Genomic DNA, 10,444 nt, shown 5'->3' with positions numbered 1-10,444 from the left:
CATTTTATTTAACTTTATTTATTTATTCATTGTTGTTTAAATTCAACCAGAGAGGGACAGAGAGAGAAAGAGAGAAAGAGGGAAAATGAGAAAGCAAGCCTCCAGGTCCAAGACTTGAACCGTGGTCAGCCATGAGGGAGTTTAGCGCCTTTAAACCACCACGCCACCTGCTAGCCCCAGCAGCATAGATATTATGAATAAAGGGCTGAGTCATGGCCTGGGTGGGACAGAGCAGGACTACACCCAATTTCATGATAGTACACAGAATGGTATGCAACTTAAAATTTACAAATTGTTTATTTCTAGAATTGTCCTTTTACTATTTCCAGGCAACTTGCAATTGACTGTGAGTAACTGACACTGTGGAAAGCAAAACCAAGGATAAGGGGGTGGGGGGGGAACTATTGGAATTCCATTCTTGAAACCAACCAACCCAAAAGGTTGAGTTTGAGCTGCTGTGGGATAATTCAGGTGGATGGAGCTCCTGCAAGGCAATTAGGAGACATATCTGAATTGGTAGTCAATATTTGGAGATTTGTTAGCAGACGTTTGGGCCACTAGAATTGAGAAATATCTTTGCATAGGGAAAACATTGACAAGAACTTTGACTTTGAAATTCTGGAGAAGCAACGATCACAGAGATGAGAAAAGAGAATTGAGAAGGAAGGGACAGAATAAAATGAGGAAAAATTCAGTGTCACAGTAGTCATCGGAGAGAATTTTCAAGATTATCATTAACATTGCCAAAATCTTGCCAGTGAGATAAGATGAAAAGTGTTTTTATCGATTTTGGCAAATAGGAGGTCACTGGTGAGTTTTTTCACTTACTCTGTACTCTTGGGGATTGGGCTAAGTGACCTTGAGCACAAAATTTAATAATAATCTGACTTCACAGAGTTGTGAAAAGTAACTGTAATATCTGTCCATCTAAGAAAGATTCATCTCTCTCTGAAATTTACTGCCTTTAGACTTCTTTATATCCATAGTGCTATGATATGTTTTCAAAATGTATAACCTTGGAAAAAAGATAGTCTTTTCAACATATCATGCAGGAATAGCTAGATAACCACATGTAGAAGACTTAAAACTAGATGTAGATCTTACACACTAGACACAGATGAACTCAAAATGGATCATAGACCTAAATGTAAAGCACAAAACTAAAACTACTAGAAGATAATATAGGAGAAAACATAGATGACCTGAGGGTATGGTCATAGCTTATTAGACACAAGACCAAAGACATGATCCATGAAAGAAATCATAGATAAACCAAACTTCATTAACATAAAAGACTCTGTTCTGTAAACACACTGTCAAGAGGATGAAAAGACAAGGGAAAGACTAGGAGAAAATATTTGCAAGACTTATCTATTAAATGACTGTTATCCAAAATATACAAAGGCATCTTAAAACTCAGTGGTAAGTGTCTTAGTCTATTCAGGCTGCTATAACAGAGACCAAAGACTGAGTGTCTTATAAACAACAGAAATTTATTTCTCACAGTACTAGAGACTGAGAAGCCCCAAGATCAAGGCACAGTCAGACTTGGTGTCTGATGAGCATGAGAGCTCATATCCTGGTTCATAGATTGGTATCATTTTGCTGTCTGTCTTCACATGTAGAAAGGAACAGGGAGCTCTCCGATGTCCCTTTTATAGGAGGAATGATACTATTCACAAGGGCTCCATTCTCCTGACCCAATCAGCTTCCATAGCCCCCTATCTCCAAATATCATAACATTGGGGATTAGGTTTCAACACGCAAATTTTGTGGAAACATTTAGTCTATGACAATAATTAAATGAACGACTTGACTTAAAAAGAAAACAACAGAGAAGATACCCCACCAGAAAAGATACGCAGATGGAAAATAAGCATATGAAACGACACTCACCATCCTACATCATTAGGGAATTGTAAAGTAAAATAATTTTGAGATTCTACTATATACCAATTAGAATGCCCCAAATTCCATACACAACACTACGAAATGGTGCTGAGGAAGTCTAAAAACAGCTTGGGGACCAGCAGATGGTGTAATGGCTATGTTGCTGGACTCCCACATGACTGCTCACAGTTTGAATCTCAGACTTGGAGGCTCAAAACTCAAACTGGGCACATGTGTGTGCATACCAAAAATCTCTAGAGGATAAGGGATTGTAGCATGGGGGGTGATTTCTCACTTTCTGTCTCTATCTCTCTGGTGAACACATGTGCCCTATAGCAAAAATCTCTCTCTGAAAAGAAAGGAGAAAGAAAAGAAGAAAAAGAAAGAAAGAAAGAAAGAGAAAGAGAAAGAAAGAAATTGAAAGAAAGAAAGGAAGGAAGAAAGAAAGAAAGGAAGAAAGAAGAAAGGAAGAAAGGAAGAAAAAAGAAAGAAAAAGACTGTTAAACAGTTTGGTAGCTTCTTATAAAACTAAGCACACTAAGCGTACACTTACTACACAATCCAGCAACCATGCTCCTTGATATTTCATCAAATGAATTGAAAACTTATATGTATATAAAACTTGAGCACAGATGGGACCAGCAGTTAGCGTAATGACTATGTCACTGGACTCACACGTAGTCGATCGTGGTTCGCATCCTGGACCCGGTGGCTTAAAACTCACGCCGGGTATGTGTGCGTGCATGCCCAAGATCCCAGGAGGAGAATGGAGGAGAAGGGATTGCAGCGTGGCCATTCCCCCTGGGGGGTGATTTCTCGCTTTCTATCTCTCTGTCTCTCTATCTGTCTCTGTCTGGCGAGCGCATGCGCCCTATAGCAAAAACCTCTCCAAAAAAAGGAGAAAAGAAAAAACAAACTTGAGCACAGATGAAAAAGTAAGAGCTTTATTTATGATTGCCAGCACTTGGAAGCCATCAAGATGTCTTTAAATAGGTCAATGAATAAATAAACCATGGCATGTCCAGCAATGAAATATTATTCAATACTAAAAATAAATGAGCTATTAAATCATTAAAACACATGGATGAAATTTAAGTGCATATTACTAAGTGCAAGAGACCAACTTGGAAAGGCTACAAACCATATGATTCTAGCTATATGACATTGTGGAAAAGGCAAAACCATGGGGTCACTATAAAGATTGGTGGTTGCCAGGGATTGGGAGGAGATAGGGATGAATAGTCAGAACACAAGATTTTTCACGCAGTAAAACTATTCTGTATGATACAACAAGGGTGGGTACATGTCATAGGTTTGTCAAAACCAGTACAACAGCAAGAGTGAACCCTAATGTAAACCATGGTTGATATGCTGTTCCAATGTAGGTTCATCTAGTACAATAAATATGCCACTATGGTGAGGATGTTGATAGAGGAGATTGGGAGTGTTAGGGAGTATATGGGAACTTTCTGTTCTTTCTGCTTGAGTTTGCTACAAACCTAAAATGTCTCTAAAAAACAAATATATTAAAAAATATGACTTTATGAGACCCGCTATTGGCATAATGGCTATGTTGCTGGACTCCCATATAGTCGACTGTGGTTCCAGTCCTAGTCTTGGTGGCTTAAACTCATGCTGGGCACGTGTGCGTGCATGCCCAAAATCCCAAGAGGAGACTGGAGGAGAAGGGATTGCGGTGTGGCCATCCCCCCGGGGAGTGATTTCTCGCTGTCTGTCTCTCTGGTGACCTCATGCACCCTATACCAAATCCTCTCAAAAAAAAAAAAAAGATTTTATTATTTTTTAAAATTTGCCAGAAAGCACATATCTCTGATAGAGAGAAATACACAGAGAGAGAGAAAGAGAGAGAGACAAAGTAATAAAATAATCTCCATGGAGGATGATCATACCACAATTCCTTTTTCTCCATTTCTTCCTCTTTTAGGGATTTTGGGCATGCACACAAATATACCCAATGTGTTTCCCCATCCACCAGGTCCAGGATTCAAACCATAGAGTCAACCATAAGGAATTCAGCTGCCTTAACCTCCACACCACCAGCTGGCCCAACTTCATAAATTTAATTTTTCATTTTCACCCTAGGAATAATTATCTGTCAATATATGACAGATTTGGGAATATTGCTCCAAACTATTTACTGGATGACTCAGAAAGTAGATACTTTTTCGTGAGGCCCAGAACACTCTCCTCCAAAATCTGGAAAAACATTCCATCTTTTAAGTAGGATGTTAGTTGGAGGTCTCTTTAGGGACTATAAAGTTGATAAAATGAATAATAAGGCAGTGATTTTCACTATCTTTACATTTATGCAACACTGTATTTGGGGTCTGGGCCAGTGTTATAAAGTAAGAAAAAGAAGGGCCCAGCAGGTGAAATGGTGGCTAAGGTGCTGGACTTCTACATGGCCAAACACTGAGTTCCAGACCTGGTGATTTGAAAAGCACACATGCATGCCCAAATGCTTGAGAGGAACATGGAGGATGTGGTGTGGCCTTCCCCCAGGGGCCTGATTTCTCACTTTCCTTCTCTCCCTAGTGAATACACACACCCTATGGGGAAAAAACAATGAGAAAAGCAATAAATACATATAGACCTGGTCACCGTGGCACAGATCATAGGATGTAACTATATGATACTGAAGCCAAATGCCACATGGAAGGCTTAGGTTTGGATCCAAGGTTAACCTGCCCATGCTGGGCATGCCTGCCCATGCCATATCCTGGCTGGGGAGAGGATCTTGCTTGTGGTATGACTCTGTTGAGGGTATCTCTCTCTCCCCCAATAAGTAAAATAAGATTTTAAAACAAAAAAGAAATTTATAAAGATGACAAAGAAATAAAACTGTCTTTGTTTGCATAGGATATGATTATGTACATAGAGAATCAAAAAATTTTATAATCTATGAAAACAACCTATTAAAGTCACTAAATTGATCTATAGGTTTAATATAATTCCAAATCAAAATCCCAGCAACATTTACTTACATAAATTGCCAAGATGCTTTTAAAATTTATATGGAAATGCGAAAGACTTACATTTGGCAAGACAGCCCAGAAGATGAAGAAAAATTTGTAGTATTTACTTAGATTTGAAAAGTTTTTATGAAGCTATGCAATTAACAGTATGGTGTTTGGATTTGAGTAGATTAATATAGCTATGGATCAGAATGGAAAGTCAAGAAATAGACTGTCAGACATTTAATCACAGGATTTTCAAAAAATGCCTGTTTTTTGTTTGTTTGTTTGTTTTAGGATTTTTCACATAGGGTGCATGTGTTCACCAGAGAGAGAGAGAGAGAAAAGAAAAGCAAGAAATCACCCCCTGGGGGAATAGCCATGCCACAATCTTTCTCCTCCATTTCCTCTCAGGATCTGGGGCATGCATGCACACATGCCTGGCATGAGTTCCAAGTCATTGGGTCCAGGATTCATCACAGTTGGCCACATAGGAGTCCAGCATCATAACTGTTAAGCCACCTCCTGGTCCCACAAATGCCTTTATTGAATGCCAGCAAAGGTGTTACAGAGAAGCAAGGAAGTCTTTTCAATAAACAATGCTGAAGCAATAGGGCATCCCTTCAGGGACAAAGTGAACCTTGACCACTAATTCATGCTATACATATAAATCATTTTATATCGATCATAGACCAAAGTGGAAAGACATAAACTATAGTTTCTAGACTAAAATGGAGGAAAGTATCAGTGACCTAAGGATAAAGGAAGATTTCTTAAGCCCAATGCCAAGATCACTAACAACAAAAGAAAAAAAAAAGTTTAATTAGACTTCATTAAAATTTAAAAGTTCTCATCAAAAGACATATTTAATAAAGTAAAAATGGAAGCTCTATGATAGAATATTTGCAATATGTATATCTGACAATAAATTCATATTCAGGGTATATAATAAACTACAGGCCAGTAAGAAAAGACAAATATCTCAGTAAAATAATAAGTAAAGACTTAATGGGCACCTCCCAAAAGATGATACCAAATGGCCATTGAGCATATGAATAGGCACTCAACTTCATTAATCATTGGGAACTGAAAATTAAAACCACAACGAGATGTTATTACACACACATACATTATGAAAATGACAAATCTTTCAAAGATTGACAAAACCAAGTGTTTGTAAGGATATGGAGACATTAGAACTCTTATACATTGCTGGTGGAGGTGTAAAATGTTTCAATCACTTTGGAAAATTATTTGGAAGCTTCTAATAAAATTAAATATACGTTCACCTTGTAACTAGTAATTTTGTTTATTTCATTTGGTTTAGTTTGGTTTGGTTTGGTTCGGTTTTGCTACAAGGCATGTGTGCTCACTGGAGAGAGGACAGAGAGGAAAAAAAAAAGTGAGAGATCACCCCCCAGGAGAATGACCATACCTCAATCCATTCTTCATTCTCTTTTCAGGATTTTGGGCATGTACATATATACACCCAGTGTGATTTTCAAGCCATCGGGTCCAGGACTCAAACCACACAGTCAGTCATGTAGGATCCAGCTGCCTTAACCTCCACGCCACTGCCATATACCCAAAATAAATGAGTACACCCACATGTCCACAAAAAGACTTGTTCATGAATATTCATAGAATTTTTATTCCTAATATGTCAAAACTGAAAGAACTGAAGTGTCTGTCAATTGGACTAGATAATCATATTTTAGGTAATACATACAATGTAACACTGCCCCCCCCCAAGAACAATCAACTGAAACAAACAAAAACAGATAAATCTCAAAAACATCACACTGAGCCAAGTTCCAAACACAACAGTTATACATACTACGATTTCATTTAAGTGGAGTGAAAAATAGTTTAAGTTAATCTAGTGTGATGGAAATCATAAGAACTTTTACTTGTGGAGGCAGTTACTGCCTGCCAAGGGCATGAGTAAAACCTCTGAGATAATAGGAATGTTCTTGATATGGTTCATATCTTGGTCTGGTTCATAATTACTTGAGATATTTCTCTTATGCTCTCTCTCTTTTCTTCTTTCTCAGTCTCTCTTTCTGTCTCTCTCATTCCCTCCCTGTCTCTCTCTCCCTCTCTCTCTCTCTCTATTTATATATATACATATGTAACATTCATCAAAGTGTACATCTACAATTTATGCTTTTTACTATATACAAAACACTTAAACAGATAATGTTAAAATAAAAGTCTACCTCTTTCTTGGCAATAGGAGGTTCAAGGTTTGACTTTTATATTGGACTTCTGAAAAGATTAACAATGTGGGATGTCCGAGGGTCTTCACAAGACTTCTCTTTCACTCTATTGTGGACATTTCAGGGCATTTGGAGTACCCGACATTTTCTGTTCCCCAGGTCTGGTAAAATGACACTGTTAATAAATAAATTGAACCCACACGATGTTCTTTGGAATATCAAAACTATAAAGACTAGGGCAATAGTGTAGCCCTGAGGTGTAGCTGTAGATGAATAAGTACACTGAATTCTTAGGCAAATTTGAAAATTTTTTTTATCCTCCTTTTTGATGGGGATTAAAAAGAATGCATTCACCAGATCAATAACTGTATTCCAAATACCGGAGGTTGTTTTGATCTGTTTTACATTTGGCACAGTGGCTGCAAGTGGGGATCCTGTTTGTTTAAATTCATGATAGTTCACCGTCCTCTGCCAGAATCCATGCAAATTTTCCATGTCCACACTAGTAGATTAGCAGGGATTATGATGTACCACCTTGGCATCTTTTAGGAGATATGAGTGGCACTCATATCTCCCATTCATTCAGGATGTGTTACTGCTTTAGTTTTCATTCCTTGCACGTATGGGAGGTAAGAGTGTTACTATAGTCTAATCGGCGAGAAATAAGAGGACATCCAGACAGCCAAATTTATTGGAGTTTTAGTGATTAATAGGCCAGGAACTGCGGGAGGACTCATGGCTCTCAAAAACCCCACAGCCCCAAGAGTAGGGAGAAGGGGGCTTATAAAGGCAAAAACCCCATTTGTGTTGACATGGCAGGAGCAGTAATCATTGAGGAGGGAAATGACAAGGGGAAGGAGGGGAGATTCCTATGTATAAAGCAGTTACAGAAGTCAGGTCAAGCAGGTTAATGATCTCTAGACCTTTGATTAAATACAGTGGAATCTTAATGACCTTATGGCTAGGGCAAGGCGTTGGGCGTTTATTACATCACTAAGATATATCTTAAGGTGGGGAGTTTTGGGTTATTTAGCAAAGACAGTGGGAATGTTAATCACTCTGTTTACTCTAGGCAAAAAGAGAAAGCTAGTTTCCAATATAGAGAGGAATTTAAAATGGAGGTGCTCCTGCGTCACTGCTTTAGGAGCACGGATCCAAGAGTTTCCTGTTTTTGCTTAGTTTGTCTGTTTGTTTGTTTTTCCCAAGCCACAGCCCGATTTTATTTACACCCATCCCACAGTATGTGACTTGGGGCAAAAGATCAGGTCTCAGGTTACAGATTGCTGTTCCTGGCCATAGATGACAGTGACAGGGGTGCAGAGTAAGAACAGGAGAGGGACTGTGAGGATGAACAGGATCCTCTTCCAGTGTTGTCCATGGGCTCCCCAGTCTCCTTGGGCAGAGGAGGAGGTGCAGGTTCCTTCAGGATTTGGACTTGGACACAGTAAATCCTATGAATATAGTCAGTCCTGCCATGCCCTGGGCCATGCCTCCAATGATGGCCAAGCCCACTGGTCCATCTTTCTTCATGGCCTGGTCAATGAGCCATTCCAGTTGCTTGGCCTGGTTATTCTGGGGCTCTGTCTGCAGCAGCCCTTGCACATACTTCAGAGCCTTTTTATATTCTTTGAGCTGGTAATTTCCCACGACCAGGTAGAAAATATAATCCCACTGCTCCTCTTTGTTCCCTCTGGTGGCAGCTCCTCAAGCAGTCTGATGCTTCTATGGATGTCATCATTGTACTTGATCCACACCAAGTGCACCAGGCATATTCAAACCGCATGCTCTTGGAAACTGAACCTTCCCCCTGCTCAGACTAAAATTTCTTTTCAAACTTCAGCAGGTCGTCCATAGACAGCAGCTCATTCAGCACGGCCTGCATGACCACCTCCCCTGCAATCCTCACACCACAGACTACTGTGCCACAGACTCCATGGCCCAATGGCAGGGGCCCCTATTTTAGTTTTCTACTGATGCAAGAATAAATGACCACAAAGTTGGTGGTCGTACAACAAAAACTTACTGCTTAGAGTGCTGGAGGTCAGAAGTCCAAAATGGTTCTCGTGGGATAAAATCAAGGAATGGCAGAGGTATTTTCATTCTGGAGGACCTAGAGAAGAACGTGTTTCCTTGATTTTTCCAGCATCTAGAGAATGTCTGCATTCTTTGGCTTGCAACACCTTACTCCATCTTCAGAGACAGCAGTGTAGCATCAGATCTCTGACTAACTCTGCCTCCCTCTTTGAGGCTCTTGTGATTATGCTGGGCCACCCAGATAGTCTAGGAACTCTTAAGGTTAACTGATTCCCAACTTTAGTTTCTTTTCAGCTTTGCTTACCTTTTGCAGTGTAACTGAACACATTCCAAGAGTAGGACATGGACAGCTTTGAGGGGCCAGTATTCAGCCTTCCACCCTCCCATTAACTTCTCTTATCATAACACCCCTCCAGCTTTTTAAATTACATTCCTATTCCACAAGATCAAATCATGAACAGGAGGGTTCTGTCAACTTTTAGGTGAATCCATTCTGAGGATGCATTCAGGAGCTAGGAAAATCATAATAGGGTATAGCCACATATTCTGTTTTTCCTGTGAGAAGAACATTTATCATATGGCTTCCATAGTCCTCATAAGCATTTTGATTCTCTTCATTTATCAGTATTGCCTATGATCCAGTACCAGTCCTTGAAAGATCCACTTTCCCCAAGTGTACAGTTATCTGTAAATGGCCCTAAGTCATTGGGGATGGACTGGGAAAATAGCTATTGTACATACATTCAGCATATCTTCTCAAAAGGAATGGTTTCCCTTCCGATTAAGGTACTCTGGGTATGAGAACAGTGTGAGAAATCATGATTTTTCAATCTGGTGTTTTAACATTAGCTTTGTGCTCATTATGACTGATCTTTGCTTGTGTAAAAGTCAAGCAACACCATCCTCAGCTGCCTATCTTTCTTGCCCCTAGAAATACTATGGTCTATTAGACATTTTCTCAGATTCCTAAGGCTCCTTATTGTCTTTCCAGCTGTGCTATCTATTATGGAAATTGCATTCACCTTGTCTCCAATGGTTAAGTGCTGCCATCTGCCCTCTCCTATGCCAAAAGTTTATCATCTCTATTGATACTTAGTAGCCCAGGTCTATAGCAACCTGCCTTTCCACTCTCTCCCACTTCCATTCCATCAATCTTCCAAATGACAAAAACCATCAGCTCCTCTTGTTCTTGTATTGCTTTAGTGAAGGGGGTATCCTCTCAGCCTCCTAAGGAATATAGGCAACTGGGGTTTATTATTATTATGTAATAAATCCATTCAAGCATGTCCAAATTTCTGATCCTTTTGACCCTTTCCTTAATACTCT

General features: G+C 39.5%; 1 pseudogene; it reads right to left on the bottom strand.

Moving 5' to 3' along the window:
• Positions 1-8,506: 8,506 nt before the first annotated feature.
• On the bottom strand, positions 8,507-8,966 carry LOC102473469 (mitochondrial fission 1 protein pseudogene; annotated as a pseudogene).
• Between the last annotated feature and the right edge of the window lie 1,478 nt (positions 8,967-10,444).

Source organism: Tupaia chinensis, unplaced genomic scaffold (genome assembly GCF_000334495.1).
Source record: "Tupaia chinensis unplaced genomic scaffold, TupChi_1.0 Scaffold000076_1, whole genome shotgun sequence".
NCBI classification, from domain to species: Eukaryota; Metazoa; Chordata; class Mammalia; order Scandentia; family Tupaiidae; genus Tupaia; species Tupaia belangeri.
Note: the sequence above shows the minus strand (reverse complement) of the source record. Positions and strands in the feature narration are given on the sequence as shown.